Below are 16,720 nucleotides of genomic sequence, written 5' to 3'. Positions count from 1 at the left end.
TCCACGTGTGAAGACAGCCAGACGGTTCTGGAAAAGAACAGCGATGAAGGCCTGAAGGTCTGGGGTGGGAAACGTATGATAAACCCTGGGTGACGCCAGCCCAGGAAGAGCTGCGTCAACTTAACAGGCCATTTGGAAGCACATCCTACGAGGGAGGAAATAGCACATCTTGATGGATGGTGCCTGCACAACTGGCTGTGCATTTTGGGAAAAAAACCCCAAAGACTCAAATCTTTACCCTCAAGTCCTTACTATACAAAAAGTGCTACATGAAACAAAGATCTGGAATAAAAACAGAAGTTGTATGAAGAAAATAAGGGCACTTTTAAAAATGTAACATTGGCGTGAGGAATGCCTAAGATTGACATAGAACAGAATCTTAAAGGGGAAAATGATTGCATGAAAATAAAGCCTCTCTTCCAAAAAAAACAAAATATAAAGTGACAAATGGACAAAAACCAGTCCCTACAAATACTTAGGGCGCTGTTTCCCTAATATGCAAAGGACTCAAAAAATCAGAATAGAAAAAGCATAATAGAAAAATGGCCAGAGGACATATACAGTAAATGTACAGAAAAAACTATAGAAGGCCAACAGATACTTTAAGATGCTCAGCAAAGAGCTATGTATCTTCCCGACCGGCAAAGGTGGCGGCAGGGTTGGAAAGTTTTCAGCTGGGGTTAGTAGACGTGTAGAGAAAACAGACGCTAACGCTGATGAATACCCAGTGGTAGGTATGACCCAAACTCTAGCAATTCTCCTAACTGCATGCCCTTTGACTCAGCAGTTTGACATTTAGAAATGTATCCCACAAGCCTCAAGACGAAAGATACCGGTATACGGGTGTTCACTAAACATTCTTGGTGTTCGCAAAAGACCGGAAAGAAAGCATCTAATAACATTAACTGTAACAGCTGTGGTAAATGCTTAAATAACAGAATACAAAAGCAGCCATTAAGAAATGAACTAGTTGAAGTGAATCACACTGTACTGATAAAAAAGACCAAAACAGACAGTAAGTGAAGGGGAGCAAAGCAGCAGGTGAGTCATGGCAAGTGTGAGCCCATCAAGCCACGTACATGTTTATCCCTGTCATTCGTGCAAAACATTGAGAAGAAACTGCTGATTTTCACTATATAGCCACCTTTTTTTTAAAAATGAGCATGTTACATATATATATATATATATATTTTTTTTTTTTTAATGAGTATGTTACATTTGTGGGTTTTTTTAAGGAAAAATAATAGCTGGTGCTACCAAAGACCCGGAGCCACCCACCTGAAAGAACACTTGTTCTGATGAGCCCCCAGATGCTCTGTTTCTGATCAGCTGCCTTCTCCCCAGTGACTTCCTGCTCAGAATGCTTAACCCTCCCATTTTCAGTGACTCATGGGGAAGCTGATGCTCACGTGACCCTGTGTCAGGAGCCTCCAAACTGTTAGGAAACGTCTTGCCGTATCCGCGTGTGGCAGGAGGGGCGACAGAGCTGTCTGGGGCCTCTTTTAAAAGTCTTCTGGGCAGAGACGCAAAGCAGAGGGTTCCTTTGTATCGACACCCTGACTTAGCCCTGGCATCAACAAGGCCCCAAGATGGGAAGTGTGCTCCCCACAAGTGGGCGTCCAGACCCACCAGGCAGGGGGAGGCCTGGCTGATGGGCACGTCAGAATCGCACCTGGAAGGGTCGCCACCCTAGGCTCTCACCACTACCTGTCCAGGTGTCAGGAACATGGCAGGGTCCTCAGGAAATCAGAGGCCATCCGCACAGAACACTCCCCGTGTGTCCAACAGGAGCGTCCCCAGGGCCCCCTGCGGACTTAGCCGGCCGCTCACGTGGAGCGTGGGGCCCCTCCACGCAACAGGACTGCACAGATCTCTGGTTTCTAGAATTCCCTGGCGGTCCAGTGGTTAGCTCTTGGCGCTTTCACTGCCGAGGGCCTGGGTTCGATCCCTGGCCACCCCTGGTCCGGGAACTGGTATCCCGCAAGCTGCATGGCACAGCCAAAAAAAAGACGAAAAGATTCTCCGGTTTTGCGGGGGCGGGGAACGTGGGCAGCTCCCATTTGGTTCTCAGTTGCCGTGCTGACAACTGCCCCACGGCCCACCCTCCTTTCCTGCTCCACGGCTCCTGTCAACTGTTCTCCCTGCTCATCCCTGGCCTCAGTGAGAACCGGGCCCATGAGCCTGGGGTCAGGGTGCAGTATGAACCACCACTCCAGTCTGGTCATGGGGCCTTCCCTGCAGCCACAGCCCGCCTGCCGGGGCCACAGCATCACAGGAGAGCATCTGGGCTGGAGTTAAAGTGGTCAAAAGCCGCGGGAGCCGCTGGAGAGGATGAGAGTGGGCCTGGATTCCGCGTACTTCCCAACTGTGTACCCGCCTTCACTGAGCCTCCGTCTCACCACCTGTGAAATGGGGCTGGTGGGCACTCGTGTCCCCGGGTGGAAGTCAGAGGGAAAGGAGGGTGCCTGCCAGTCAGAAGGCAGCAGAGACCCCACCCTTCTCCTCCTCCCTGTCTCCTCTCCTCTCCCCACTTGCAGTCCGTGCCAGACAAGTCCAGTTCACTCAAACCCGCCCCAAATACCTCCACGTCACAAAGAGCCCCAATTAAAACTGAGATTTTAACTCCAATCAATCCCCAAGCGGACCTCTCCTTCTGAGGGTCCGGGGGTTGCTGAGATCCCAGAGAATACGGAATCAGATTTCTCCTCCTGTGGGGACAGACAGATGCCCCTGCATTCCAGTGGACACCACCTCTTGCTTTCTGTCCCCATCCACATGCATCCTGAAACAGGACAAACTAACTACAAATGGTTTAAAGCATGGGCTGTGAGGTTACAAAGCCAGTCACCATCCCACTCGTGGCCTCAGCATGAAACACCAGCAGCTTCCACTTCCCCTCTTTTAAACAAACACTTCCCTTTTCTCAATTCTGTGGCGGTTCTTCCCCCCTTAAAAACCAGAGAGAAAGGACAGAAAGTCCTTACTGTGAGGGAAAAGGGCCCCAAACAGGATTAGGACACCTGCAAGTCACCAGATCCCCATCAGGGTGGGGACGGGAGGAAGGGCGGTTGTGGGCAGATGTGACTTGCAGCCCTCAGTCAGCTTACTTCCTGGGAAGACCTTGGGCTCTATTACACCCTCTGGCCCTTTTCCAAGCTATTCTCTGGCTTTAAGAAAGGGGCTCTCGGGCTTCCCTGGTGGCCAGTGGTTGAGAGTCCGCCTGCCGATGCAGGGGACACGGCTTCGTGCCCCAGTCCGGGAGGATCCCACATGCCGTGGAGTGGCGGGGCCCGTGAGCCATGGCCGCTGAGCCTGCGTGTCCAGAGCCTGTGCTCCGCAACAGGAGAGACCACAACAGTGAGAGCAAAAAAGGGGGGGGGGGGCCTCTGTCACTTCTTTCCGCTCCAAATGCTTAGAGCACTTGACTGTTTATATGAAAGCACATTCCGCTCGAGCTCCGCAGAATGTTGGCCTGGGCAAACTAGGGCCTGCGTCCAGGTGACGCTGTGAGCCTCCCCTAAGAACAGAGCTGCTCCCCACACCACGCTGAATGCAGTCCTGGGACCACCATGGGCCTTGGGGCTCAGGAAGGAGAGAAATGAACACAGGCGTCCTGACATCCCAGGGACACAGAGCCAAGCTTTTTTTTTTTTTAACATCTCTATTACAGTATAATTGCTTTACAATACTTTGCTAGTTTCTGCTTTATAACAAAGTGAATCACTTACACATACACATGTTCCCATATCTCTTCCCTCTTGCGTCTCCCTCCCTCCCACCCTCCCTATCCCTCCCCTCCAGGCGGTCACAAAGCACAGAGCTGATCTCCCTGTGCTATGCGGCTGCTTCCCGCTATCTACCTACCTTACGTTTGGTAGTGTATATATGTCCATGCCACTCTCTCGCTTTGTCACAGCTTACCCTTCCCCTTCCCCATATCTTCAAGTCCATTCTCTAGTAGATCTGTATCTCTATTCCTGTCTCACCCCTAGGTTCTTCGTGACATTTTTTTTTAATTCCATATATATGTGTTAGCATACGTTATTTGTCTTTCTCTTTCTGACTTACTTCACTCTGTATGACAGACTCTAGGTCTATCCACCTCATTACAAATAACTCAATTTCGTTTCTTTTTACGCCTGAGTAATATTCCATTGTATATATGTGCCACATCTTCTTTATCCATTCATCCGATGATGGACACTTAGGTTGTTTCCATCTCTGCGCTACTGTAAATAGAGCTGCAATGAACATTTTGATACATGACTCTTTTTGAATTTTGCTTTTCTCAGGGTATATGCCCAGTAGTGGGACTGCTGGGTCATATGGTAGTTCTATTTGTAGTTTTTTAAGGAACCTCCATACTGTTCTCCATAGTGGCTGTACCAATTCACATTCCCACCAGCAGTGCAAGAGTGTTCCCTTTTCTCCACACCCTCTCCAGCATTTACTGTTTCTAGATTTTTTGATGATGGCCATTTCTGACTGGTGTGAGATGCTATCTCATTGTAGTTTTGATTTGCATTTCTCTAATGATTAATGATGTTGAGCATCCTTTCATGTCTTTGTTGGCAGTCTGTGTATCTTCTTTGGAGAAATGTCTATTTAGGTCTTCTGCCCATTTTTGGATTGGGTTGTTTGGTTTTTTGTTATTCAGCTGCATGAGCTGCTTGTAAATTTTGGAGATTAATCCTTTGTCAGCTGCTTCATTTGCAAATATTTTCTCCCATTCTGAGGGTTGTCTTTTGGTCTTGTTCATGGTTTCATTTCCTGTGCAAAAGCTGTGAAGTTTCATTAGGTCCCATTTGTTTATTTTTGTTTTTATTTCTATTTTTCTAGGAGGTGGGTCAAAAAGGATCTTGCTGTGATTTATGTCATAGAGTGTTCTGCCTATGTTTTCCTCTAAGGGTTTGATAGTTTCTGGCCTTACATTTAGGTCTTTAATCCATTTTGAGCTTATTTTTGTGTATGGTGTTAGGGAGTGATCTAATCTCATACTTCTACATGTACCTGTCCAGTTTACCCAGCACCACTTATTGAAGAGGTTGTCCTTCCTCCACTGTACATTCCTGCCTCCTTTATCAAAGATAAAGTGACCATATGTGCGTGGGTTTATCTCTGAGCTTTCTATCCTGTTCCATTGATCTATCTTTCTGTTTTTGTGCCAGTACCATACTGTGTTGATGACTGTAGCTTTCTAGTATAGTCTGAAATCAGGGAGCCTGATTCCTCCAGCTCTGTTTTTTGTTCTCAAGATTGCTTTGGCTATTCAGGTCTTTCGTGTTTCCATACAAATTGTGAAATTTTTTGTTCTAGTTCTGTGCAAAATGCCAGTGGTAGTTTGATAGGGATTGCATTGAAGCTGTAGATTGCTTTGGGTAGTAGAGTCATTTTCACAACGTTGATTCTTCCAATCCAAGAACATGGTATATCTCTCCATCTATTTGTATCATCTTTAATTTCTTTCATCAGTTTCTTATAACTTTCTGCATACATGTCTTTTGTCTCCTTAGGTAGATTTATTCCTAGATATTTTATTCTTTTTGTTGCAATGGTAAATGGGAGTGTTTTCTTGATTTTACTTTCAGATTTTTCATCATTATTGTATAGGAATGCCAGACATTTCTGTGCATTAATTTTGTATCCTTCTACTTTACCAAATTCATTGAGTAGCTCTAGTAGTTTTCTGGTAGCATCTTTAGGATTCTCTATGTATAGTATCATGTCATCTGCAGACAGTGACAACTTTACTTCTTTTCCAATTTGGATTCCTTTTATTTCCTTTTCTTCTCTGATTGCTGTGGCTAAAACTTCCAAAACTATGTTGAATAAGAATGGTGAGGGAGGGGAAGATGGCGGAAGAGTAAGACGCGGAGACCACCTTCCTTCCCACAGATACACCAGAAATACATCTACACGTGGAACAACTCCTACAGAACACCTACTGAGCGCTGGCAGAAGACCCCAGACCTCCCAAAAGGCAAGAAACTTCCCATGTACCTGGGTAGGGCAAAAGAAAAAATAAAAAACAGAGACAAAAGAATAGGGACGGTACCTGCACCAGTGGGAGGGAGCTGTGAAGGAGGAAAGGTTTCCACACACTAGGAAGCTCCTTCACAGGCGGAGACTACGGGTGGTGGAGGGGGGAGCTTTGGAGCCGCAGAGGAGAGCGCAGCAACAGGGGTGCGGAGGGCAACGCTGGGAGATTCCCACACAGAGAATCTGTGCCGACCGGCACTCACCAGGCCGAGAGGCTTGTCTGTTCACCCACTGTGGCGGGCAGGGCTGCAAGCTGAGGCTCGGCTTTGGACGGAGCGCAAGGAGAGGACTGCGGTTGGCGGCGTGAACACAGCCTGAAGGGGCTAGTGCACCACGGCTAGCCGGAACGGAGTCCGGGAAAACGTCTGGAGCTGCCGAAGAGGCAGGAGACTTTTTCTTCCCTCTTTGTTTCCGCGAGGAGAGGGGATTAAGGGCGCCGCTTAAAGGAGCTCCACAGACGGGTGCGAGCCATGGCTAAAACCGCAGACGCCAGAGACGGGCAGGAGATGCTAAGGCTGCTGCCGCCACCAAGAAGCCTGCGAGCACAGGTCACTCTCCACACCTCCCCTCCCGGGAGCCTGTGCAGCCCGCCACTGCCAGGGTCCTGGGATCCAGGGACAACTTCCCAGGGAGAACGCACGCCGGCCTCTGCCGCCGCAGGCTCACCCAGCAACCGTACCCCTCCCTGCCCAGGCCTGAGTGAGCCACAGGCCCCAAATCAGCGGCTCCATTAACCCCATCCTGTCTGAGCAAAGAACAGACACCCTCCAGCGACCTACACGCAGAGGCGGGGCCAAATCCAAAGCTGAGCCCCTGGAAGCTGTGAGAACAAAGAAGAGAAAGGGAAATCTCTCCCAGCAGCCTCAGGAGCAGTGGATTAAAGCTCCACAATCAACTTGATGTACCCTGCATCTGTGGAATACATGAATAGACAATGAATCATCCCAAATTAAGGAGGTGGACTTTGAGAGCAAGATTTATAACTTTTTCCCCTTTTCCTCTTTTTGTGAGTGTGTATGTGTATGCTTCTGTGTGAGATTTTGTCTGTATAGCTTTGCTTCCACCATTTGCTAGGGTTCTATACATCTGTTTTTTGTTTGTTTTTAATTTTTTTCTTAATAACTATACTTTTAATAACTTTATTGTATTTTACTTAATTTTATTTTACTTTATCTTCTTTCTTTTTTGCTTCCTTCCCTCCTTCCTTCCTGCCTCCGTCCCTCTGTTCCTCCCTCCCTCCTTTCCTTCCTTCCTTCTTTCCTTCCTTCCTTTCTTTCTACTTATAATTCTGTTTTCCTACTTTTTCTCCCTTTTATTCTGAGCCGTGTGGATGAAAGGCTCTTGGTGCTGCAGCCAGGAGTTAGTGCTGTGCCTCTGAGGTGGGAGAGCCAACTTCAGGACACTGGTCAAGAGACCTCCCAGCTCCACATAATATCAAATGGAAAAAATCTCCCATAGATCTCCATCTCAACGCAAGCACCCAGCTTCACTCAACGACCAGCAAGCTACAGTGCTGGACACCCTATGCCAAACAACTAGCAAAACAGGAACACAACCCCACACATTAGCAGAGAGGCTGCCTAAAATCGTAATAAGTCCACAGACACCCCCAAACACACCACCAGACATGGACCTGCCCAACAGAAAGACAAGATCCAGCCTCATCCACCAGAACACAGGCACTAGTCCCCTCCACCACGAAGCCTACACAACCCACTAAACCAACCTTAGCCACTGGGGACAGACACCAAAAACAACAGGAACGACAAACCTGCAGCCTGCAAAAAAGGAGACCCAAAACACAGTAAGATAAGCAAAATGAGAAGACAGAAAAACACACAGCAGACGAAGGAGCAACATAAAAACCCACAAGACCTAACAAATGAAGAGGAAATAGGCAGTCTATCTGAAAAAGAATTCAAAATAATGATAATAAAGATGATCCAAAATCTTGGAAATAGAATGGACAAAATGCAAGAAACATTTAACAAGGACCTAGAAGAGCTAAAGATGAAACAAGCAACGATGAACAACACAGTAAATGAAATTAAAAATACTCTAGATGGGATCAATAGCAGAATAACTGAGGCAGAAAAACGGGTAAGTGACATGGTAGACACAATAGTTGAAATAACTACTGCAGAGCACAATAAAGAAAAAAGAATGAAAAGAACTGAGGACAGTCTCAGAGACCTCTGGGACAACATTAAACGCACTAACATTCGAATTATAGGGGTTCCAGAAAAAGAAGAGAAAAAGAAAGGGACTGAGAAAATATCTGGAGAGATTATAGTGGAAAACTTCCCTAATATGGGAAAGGAAATAGTTAATCAAGTCCAGGAAGCACAGAGAGTCCCATACAGGATAAATTCAAGGAGAAATACGCCAAGACACATATTAATCAAACTGTCAAAAATTAAATACAAAGAAAACATATTAAAAGCAGCAAAGGAAAAACAACAAATAACACACAAGGCAATCCCCATAAGGTTAACAGCTGATCTTTCAGCAAAAACGCTGCAAGCCACAAGGAACTGGCAGGACATATTTAAAGTGATGAAGGACAAAAAGCTGCAACCAAGATTACTCTACCCAACAAGGATCTCAATCAGATTTGATGGAGAAATTAAAACCTTTACAGACAAGCAAAAGCTGAGAGAGATCAGCACTGCCAAACCAGCTTTACAACAAATGCTAAAGGAACTTCTCTAGGCAAGAAACACAAGAGAAGGAAAAGACCTACAATAACGAACCCCAATTTAGAAAATGCGAATAGGAACATAATATCGATAATTACCTTAAATGTAAATGGACTAAATGCTCCCACCAAAAGACACAGATTGGCTGAATGGATACAAAAACAAGACCCATATATATGCTGTCTACAAGAGACCCACTTCAGACCCAGAGACACATAGAGACTCAAAGTAAGGGGATGGAAAAAGATATTCCATGCAAATGGAAACCGAAAGAAAGCTGGAGTAGCAATTCTCATATCAGACAAAATAGACTTTAAAATAAAGACTATTAGAAGAGACAAACAAGGACACTACATAATGATCAACGGAGCGAGCCAAGAAGAAGACATAACAACTGTAAATATTTATGCCCCAAACATAGGAGCACCTCAATACATAAGGCAAATACTAACAGCTGTAAAAAGGGAAATTGATAGTAACACATTCATAGTAGGGGACTTTAACACCCCACTTTCACCAATGGACAGATCATTCAAGAGGAAAGTAAATAAGGAAACACAAGCATTATAAGATACATTAAACACGAGGGACTTAATTGATATTTACAGGACATTCCATCCAAAAACAACAGAATACACATTTTTCTCAAGTGCTCATGGAACATTCTCCAGGATAGATCATATCTTGGGTCACAAATCAAGCCTTGGTAAATTAAAGAAAACTGGAATTGTATCAAGTATCTTTTCCGACCACAACGCTATGAGACTAGATATCAATTACAGGAAAAGATCTAGAGAAAATACAAACAAATGGAGGCTAAACAATACACTACATAATAACGAAGTGATCACTGAAGAAATCAAAGAGGAAATTAAAAAATACCTAGATACAAATGACAAAGGGGACATGATGACCCAAAACCTATGTAATGCAGCAAAAGCAGTTCTAAGACGGAAGTTTACAGCAATACAAGCCCACCTTAAGAAACAGGAAACATTTCGAATAAACAACCTAAACTTGTACCTAAAGCAATTAGAGAAAGAAGAACAAAAAACCGCCAAGGTTACCAGAACGAAAGAAATCATAAAAATCAGATCAGAAATATATGAAAAACAAATGAAGGAAATGATAGCAAAGATGAATAAAACTAAAAGCTGGCCTTTTGAGAAGTTAAACAAAATAGATAAACCATTAGCCAGATTCATCAAGAAAAAAAGGGAGAAGACTCAAATCAATAGAATTTGAAATGGAAAAGGAGAAGGGAAAAATAACACTGCAGAAACACAAAAGATCACGAGAGATTACTACAAGCAACTCTATACCAATAAAATGGACAAAGTGGAAAAAATGAACAAATTCTTAGAAAGCAAAACCTGCCAAGACTGAATCAGGAAAAAATAGAAAATATGAAAAAAGCAATCACAAGCACTGAAATTGAAACTGTGACTAAAACTCTTCCAAAAAAAAGCGCCCAGGACCACACTGCGTCAAAGGCGAATTCTATCAAACATTCAGAGAAGAGCTAACACCTATCCTTCTGAAACTCTTCCAAAATATAGCAGAGGGAGGAAGACGCCCAAACTCATTCTACGAGGCCACCATCACCTTGATACCACAACCAGACAAGGATGTCACAAAGAAAGGAAACTACAGGCCAATATCAACTGATGAACACAGATGCAAAAGTCCTCAACAAAACACTAGCAAACATAATCCAACAGCACATTAAAAGGATCATGCACCATGACCAAGTGGGGTTTATTCCAGGAATGCACGGATTCTTCAGTATACGCAAATCAACCAATGTGATACACCGTATAAACAGACTGAAGGAAGAAAACCATATGATCATCTCAATAGAGGCACAGAAAGCTTTCGACAAAATTCAACACCCATTTATGATAAAAACCCTGCAGAAAGTAGGCATAGAGGGAACTTGCCTCAACATAGTAAAGGCCATATATGACAAACCCACGGCCAACATCGTCCTCAATGGTGAAGAACTGAAAGCACTTCCGCTAAGATCAGGAACAAGACAACATTGCCCATTCTCACCACTCTTATTCAACACAGCTTTGGAAGTTTTAGCCACAGCAATCCGAGAAGAAAAGGAAATAAAAGGAATCCAAACCGGAAAAGGAGAAGTAAAGCTGTCACTTTCTGCAGATGACGTGATACTATACATAGAGAACCCTAAAGATTCTACCAGAAAAACTACTAGAGCTAATCAATGAATTTGGTGAAGTAGCAGGATACAAAATTAATGCACAGAAACCTCTGGCATTCCTATACACTAATGATGAAAAATCTGACAGTGAAATCAAGGAAACACTCCCATTTACCATTGCAACAAAAAGAATAAAGTATCTAGGAATAAACCTACCTGAGGAGACGAAAGACCTGTAGGCAGAAAATTATAAGACACTGATGAAAGAAATTAAAGATGATACAAATAGATGGAGAGCTATATACCATGTTCTTGGATTGGAAGAATCAACATTGTGAAAATGATTCTACTACCCAAAGCAATCTACAGCTTCAATGCAATCCCTATCAAACTACCACTGGCATTTTTCGCAGAACTAGAACAAAATATTTCACAATTTGTATGGACACACAAAAGACCCCGAATAGCCAAAGCAGTCTTGAGAACGAAAAACGGAGCTGCAGGAATCAGGCTCCCTGATTTCAGACTACACTACAAAGCTACAGTAATCACGACGGTATGGTACTGGCACAAAAGCAGAAAGACAGATCAAAGGAACAGGATAGAAAGCCCAGACATAAACCCACGCACATATGGTCACCTCACTTTTAATAAAGGAGGCAGGAACGTACAGTGGAGAAAGGACAGCCTCTTCAGTAAGTGGTGCCGGGAAAACTGGACAGGTACATGTAAAAGTGCGAGATTAGATCACTCCCTAACACCACACACAAAAATGAGCGCAAAATGCATTGAAGGCCTAAATGTAAGGCCAGACACTATCAAACTCTTAGAGGAAAACATAGGCAGAACACTCTATGACATGAATCACAGCAAGATCCTTTTTGACCCACCTCCTAGAGAAATGGAAATAAAAACAATAATAAACAAATGGGACCGAATGAAACTTCAAAGCTTTCGCACAGCAAAGGTAACCATAAGCAAGACCAAAAGACAACCCTCAGAATGGGAGAAAATATTTGCAAATGAAGCAACTGACAAAGGATTAACCTCCAAAACGTATAAGCAGCTCATGCAGCTCAACAACAAAAAACCAAACAACCCAATCCAAAAATGGGCAGAAGACCTAAATAGACATTTCTCCAAAGAAGACATACATACTGCCAACAAACACATGAAACACTGCTCAACATCATTAATCATTAGAGAAATGCAAATCAAAACTACAATGAGATATCACCTCACACCAGTCAGAATGGCCATCATCAAAAAATCTAGAAACAATAAAGGCTGGAGAGGGTGGGGAGAGAAGGGAACCCTCTTGCACTGCTGGTGGGAATTGTAAATTGATACAGCCCCCGTGGAGAACAGTATGGAGGTTCCTTTAAAAACTACAAACAGAACTACCATATGACCCAGCAATGCCACTACTGGGCATATACCCTGAGAAAACCATACCTCGAAAAGAGTCACGTACCAAAATGTTCACTGCAGCTCTACGTACAATAGCCCGGAGATGGAAACAACCTAAGTGTCCATCATCGGATGAATGGATAAAGAAGATGTGGCACATCTATACAATGGAATATTACTCAGGCATAAAAAGAAACGAAACCGAGTCGTTTGTAATGACGTGGATAGACCTAGAGTCCGTCATACAGAGTGAACTAAGTCAGAAAGAGAGAGACAAATACCGTATGCTAACACACATATATGGAATTTAAGAAAAAAAAAAATGTCATGAAGAACCTAGGGGTAAGACAGGAATAAAGACACAGACCTCCTAGAGAATGGACTTAGATATGGGGAGGGGGAAGGGTAAGCTGTGACAAAGCGAGAGAGAGGCACGCACATATATACACTACCAAACGTAAGGTAGATAGCTAATGGGAAGCAGCCGCATGGCACACGGAGATCAGCTCGGTACTTGGTGACCGCCTCGAGGGATGGGACAGGGAGGGTGGGAGGGAGGGAGACGCAAGAGGGAAGAGGTATGGTAACATATGTATATGTATAACCGATTCACTCTGTTATAAAGCAGGAACTAACACACCATTGTAAAGCAATTATACTCCAATAAAGGTGAAAAATAAAACACTTAGAAAGCAGCTAACACCTATCCTTCTCAAACTCTTCCAAAATATAGCAGAGGGAGGAAGACGCCCAAACTCATTCTACGAGGCCACCATCACCTTGATACCACAACCAGACAAGGATGTCACAAAGAAAGGAAACTACAGGCCAACATCACTGATGAACACAGATGCAAAAGTCCTCAACAAAATACTAGCAAACAGAATCCAACAGCACATTAAAAGGATCATACACCATGACCAAGTGGGGTTTATTCCAGGAATGCAAGCATTCTTCAGTATACGCAAATCAACCAATGTGATACACCATATTAACAGACTGAAGGAAGAGAACCATGTGATCATCTCAATAGAGGCACAGAAAGCTTTCGACAAAATTCAACACCCATTTATGATAAAAAAAAAAAAACCCTGCAGAAAGCAGGCATACAGGGAACTTGCCTCAACGTAATAAAGGCCATATATGACAAACCCACGGCCAACATCGTCCTCAATGGTGAAGAACTGAAAGCATTTCCGCTAAGATCAGGAACAAGACAACTTTGACCACGCTCACCACTCTTATTCAACACAGCTTTGGAAGTTTTAGCCACAGCAATCCGAGAAGAAAAGGAAATAAAAGGAATCCAAATCGGAAAAGGAGAAGTAAAGCTGTCACTTTCTGCAGATTACGTGCTACTATACAGAGAACCCTAAAGATGCTACCAGAAAAACTACTAGAGCTAATCAATGAATTTGGTGAAGTAGCAGGATACAAAATTAATGCACAGAAACCTCTGGCATTCCTATACACTAATGATGAAAAATCTGACAGTGAAATCAAGGAAACACTCCCATTTACCATTGCAACAAAAAGAATAAAGTATCTAGGAGTAAACCTACCTGAGGAGACGAAAGACCTGTAGGCAGAAAATTATAAGACACTGATGAAAGAAATTAAAGATGATACAAACAGATGGAGAGCTATACCATGTTCTTGGATTGGAAGAATCAACATTGTGAAAATGACTCTACTACCCAAAGCAATCTACAGCTTCAATGCAATCCCTATCAAACTACCACTGGCATTTTTCGCAGAACTAGAACAAAATATTTCACAATTGGTATGGAAACACAAAAGACCCCGAACAGCCAAAGCAGTCTTGAGAACGAAAAACGGAGCTGGAGGAATCAGGCTCCCCGACTTCAGACTACACTACAAAGCTACAGTAATCACGACAGTACGGTACTGGCACAAAAACAGAAAGACAGATCAAAGGAACAGGATGGAAAGCCCAGACATAAAGCCACGCACATATGGTCACCTCACTTTTAATAAAGGAGGCAGGAACGTACAGTGGAGAAAGGACAGCCTCTTCAGTAAGTGGTGCCGGGAAAACTGGACAGGTACACGTAGAAGTGTGAGATTAGATCCCTCCCTAACACCATACACAAAAATGAGCGCAAAGTGGATTAAAGGCCTAAATGTAAGGCCAGACACTATCAAACTCTTAGAGGAAAACATAGGCAGAACACTCTATGACATAAATCACAGCAAGATCCTTTTTGACCCACCTCCTAGAGAAATGGAAATAAAAACAATAATAAACAAATGGGACCGAATGAAACTTCAAAGCTTTCGCACAGCAAAGGAAACCATAAACAAGACCAAAAGACAACCCTCAGAATGGGAGAAAATATTTGCAAATGAAGCAACTGACAAAGGATTAACCTCCAAAACGTATAAGCAGCTCATGCAGCTCAACAACAAAAAACCAAACAACCCAATCCAAAAATGGGCAGAAGACCTAAATAGACATTTCTCCAAAGAAGACATACAGACTGCCAACAAACACATGAAACACTGCTCAACATCATTAATCATTAGAGAAATGCAAATCAAAACTACAATGAGATATCACCTCACACCAGTCAGAATGGCCATCATCAAAAAATCTAGAAACAATAAATGCTGGAGAGGGTGGGGAGAGAAGGGAACCCTCTTGCACTGCTGGTGGGAATTGTAAATTGATACAGCCCCCGTGGAGAACAGTATGGAGGTTCCTTTAAAAACTACAAACAGAACTACCATATGACCCAGCAATGCCACTACTGGGCATATACCCTGAGAAAACCATACCTCGAAAAGAGTCATGTACCAAAATGTTCACTGCAGCTCTACGTACAACAGCCCGGAGATGGAAACAACCTAAGTGTCCATCATCGGATGAATGGATAAAGAAGATGTGGCACATCTATACAATGGAATATTACTCAGGCATAAAAAGAAACGAAACCGAGCCGTTTGTAATGACGTGGATAGACCTAGAGTCCGTCATACAGAGTGAACTAAGTCAGAAAGAGAGAGACAAATACCGTATGCTAACACACATATATGGAATTTAAGAAAAAAAAAAAATGTCATGAAGAACCTAGGGGTAAGACAGGAATAAAGACACAGACCTCCTAGAGAATGGACTTAGATATGGGGAGGGGGAAGGGTAAGCTGTGACAAAGCGAGACAGAGGCACGCACATATATACACTACCAAACGTAAGGTAGATAGCTAATGGGAAGCAGCCGCATGGCACACGGAGATCAGCTCGGTACTTGGTGACCGCCTCGAGGGATGGGACAGGGAGGGTGGGAGGGAGGGAGACGCAAGAGGGAAGAGGTATGGTAACATATGTATATGTATAACCGATTCACTCTGTTATAAAGCAGGAACTAACACACCATTGTAAAGCAATTATACTCCAATAAAGGTGAAAAATAAAACACTTAGAAAGCAGCTAACACCTATCCTTCTCAAACTCTTCCAAAATATAGCAGAGGGAGGAAGACGCCCAAACTCATTCTACGAGGCCACCATCACCTTGATACCACAACCAGACAAGGATGTCACAAAGAAAGGAAACTACAGGCCAACATCACTGATGAACACAGATGCAAAAGTCCTCAACAAAATACTAGCAAACAGAATCCAACAGCACATTAAAAGGATCATACACCATGACCAAGTGGGGTTTATTCCAGGAATGCAAGCATTCTTCAGTATACGCAAATCAACCAATGTGATACACCATATTAACAGACTGAAGGAAGAGAACCATGTGATCATCTCAATAGAGGCACAGAAAGCTTTCGACAAAATTCAACACCCATTTATGATAAAAAAAAAAAAAACCCTGCAGAAAGCAGGCATACAGGGAACTTGCCTCAAAGTAATAAAGGCCATATATGACAAACCCACGGCCAACATCGTCCTCAATGGTGAAGAACTGAAAGCATTTCCGCTAAGATCAGGAACAAGACAACTTTGACCACGCTCACCACTCTTATTCAACACAGCTTTGGAAGTTTTAGCCACAGCAATCCGAGAAGAAAAGGAAATAAAAGGAATCCAAATCGGAAAAGGAGAAGTAAAGCTGTCACTTTCTGCAGATGACGTGCTACTATACATAGAGAACCCTAAAGATGCTACCAGAAAAACTACTAGAGCTAATCAATGAATTTGGTGAAGTAGCAGGATACAAAATTAATGCACAGAAACCTCTGGCATTCCTATACACTAATGATGAAAAATCTGACAGTGAAATCAAGGAAACACTCCCATTTACCATTGCAACAAAAAGAATAAAGTATCTAGGAGTAAACCTACCTGAGGAGACGAAAGACCTGTAGGCAGAAAATTATAAGACACTGATGAAAGAAATTAAAGATGATACAAACAGATGGAGAGCTAT

This window comes from Phocoena phocoena, chromosome 6 (assembly GCF_963924675.1).
Source record: "Phocoena phocoena chromosome 6, mPhoPho1.1, whole genome shotgun sequence".
Taxonomy (NCBI): Eukaryota; Metazoa; Chordata; class Mammalia; order Artiodactyla; family Phocoenidae; genus Phocoena; species Phocoena phocoena.
The sequence above is the reverse complement of the archived record's forward strand: the minus strand, read 5'-3'. Positions refer to the sequence as shown.